Source organism: Gadus morhua, chromosome 22 (assembly GCF_902167405.1).
Source record: "Gadus morhua chromosome 22, gadMor3.0, whole genome shotgun sequence".
In the NCBI taxonomy this organism is placed as follows: Eukaryota; Metazoa; Chordata; class Actinopteri; order Gadiformes; family Gadidae; genus Gadus; species Gadus morhua.
The window spans coordinates 13,773,204-13,775,703 of NC_044069.1; positions in this window are offsets into that span (position 1 = coordinate 13,773,204).

A 2,500-nucleotide genomic window follows, 5' to 3' on the forward strand; every position below is an offset into this window, starting at 1 on the left:
AAGCTATCGCACACGCACACACCAACACCCCTCCACTGAGACACACACAAGCAAACACACTGGCATGTTTACCTCTCCCGATCATGTCACCCTCAACCCGTGCATGTTTTCCATTTCCGTTTGACGACAGCACGTTTCTGTGAGGCTCTCTGATAGCACTGGGTGGTTCCACCGCCACTATGGGTTGCCCATGGTAACATGCTTTCTCACCACACAGGCCTGTTAAAGTGCTGGTTGTAGGTCAGTCAAGTTTACAGCAATGCACACAAATGTGTGTGTGTGTGTGTGTGTTGGGGGGGAGGGGGGGGAGGGGGGGGGGGGGGGGGGGTCGTCTGTGCGATGGTTGGCGACCAATGGGAAGTGGTCACGCCTGAGTTGAGTATCCAATGTTTGAAATCATTAAAAGCGTTGCCTCATCCCTTCAGTGGACCACCTTGAACACACATGGTCGTACGACCCCCATGACACAATGGCTTGTCTTACACAAGCGATCAACGAGGCTATTGTACTGCGCGTGTGTCCCTTACGCAACACTTCGATGGAGACCACACTTCCTCCATGAACCCCCTCTTTCGACAGGCTTTGGAAAAGTCTGTCAAAACAAAAAAACAAATTTCCCCAATTTCACAGTCCTCAACACTATGCCACCTCCCTCGATGACCTAAATATGTAGAAAAAAGGAACAGAGAGAGTGAGACAGTGTGTGTGTGTGTGTGTGTGTGTGTGTGTGTGTGTGTGTGTGTGTGTGTGTGTGTGTGTGTGTGTGTGTGTGTGTGTGCGTGTGTGCGCGTGTGTGTGCACAAGTACAAGCTGTGTATTTCGGAGGTGTGTGTTCAAGGATTTTGTTAAACCCCACAGGATGTTAAAACTTTAAAGAAAAAATGACTTCATGACGACAAGATGTCCAAAAAAAATCGGGAATCGTCTCTACTTGGTTCCTTAATGTCTCGCCAAATGATGAAACACAAAGGTGGGGGCCTTCGGTCTCACTCCACATCAGTACACCCTGTCCTTTGTGTGTTTGTTTGCAGGTCTGTGAGTGTATTTCGATGTGTTTTGTATGTGCTTTTCCCTCATGTGTGTGTATGTGTGCCGGTTTGTTCTGGGTTCCGAAGCACATGCCCCTCACTCGATTTGAGCTCTTGCTCGGCAGCAATTGTCGCCGTATCCAAGGTTACGAGCATCTGATGTTGATGAGTAAGTCATTTGCATATGATTCCAGAGGAAGTTGTCTGCTAATGCAGTCCCTTAGCGCTACCAAGGCCATGTGTCAGAGCCCTTCCCTCTGCGGTAATCACATGTTTGCTCTACTGTTTTCACCCCCAGATTTAACACGCATTTCAGCAGCACTCATTCTTCCCATTCTTCCCTTTTCAATATTACATTATTGTTCTATGTAGGCTGCCAAATTTCATTTTTGTCGCCTTGAATTTGTTTCTATACTCTATGCATCAATAATCCAGGTGAGGTGAAAGCAGGCCACGGGAAGGGAGCCCTCTTTGTTTAAATATTAATACCTGAGCTTTATTGCCATTCAGCGTTCGAGGAGGAGGTCTGCCTGGAAATTATTGATGCGTTGTCCACTTGCTCCTTTTGAGGTCAATTGTTCCTGACTACATTCCATAGCATGGTGAATGAACATGTTAACAAACAAATGAATAGATCAATTAGATCAGAGAGACTGATCATTTGAGTCTTCATGTGACTTAATGTATTATTTTCATCACATTATGACTTATCAGCACCGTTTACACAGATGGACGCTTGATGCATTTAAAAGTGGATGGCATCAATCAACTCCTGGCAGACACCGTCGCCGCTGAAACGTCTTCCCGGACATCTGACCCTTGGAGAGGAGGAGGGGACCTTTGTAAGTTGACCGTTTACCTGTGGTTCCTCATTTCCTCTGAACACCAGACACCTGGTAAACAGAGGATCAATACATCAACGATCAATACACATGACTCCTGTGTGTTGGTCCTGCTCCTCGAATGTCCTGTTCTACATTCAAATCCGTCTTTCACTGCATGCGATGAGCTGCTCTGGGCTTTGTGTGGATGTTATTGTGTAAGGAAGGGGGTGCATTCATTGTCAGCGGCCATTGTGACTAAGTGAATAAAACACATGCAGTCCATGCATCATACCGTTTTGGTCGTGTCCATGCCCTCAACACTGAACAGTATGGTTTCTTTTGGTCCGGGCTGATTGAGATCCAGGCTCATGTTTTTATTCATAGCTTTGCTAATGGGCTTTCTTCCAAAGTGCCTTTCCTCACCATCTATCTTCTAACGTCTAAGATAGCAAAATGCCAGCGCCGCCGCAGGGGGAATCTGCTGAATGGAATCCACACCCAAACAAATGGCAAAAACTTGCCGCGGTTGCATCAACCGAACCAACAAGCGATGAATCCCACAGTGTGTGCTCCTTCATTTCTAGGAGCTGATCAGGGGGGCTGGGGGGGTCGCACACCGCAGCTCAGAACGTCTTTGGTGGACTCCTC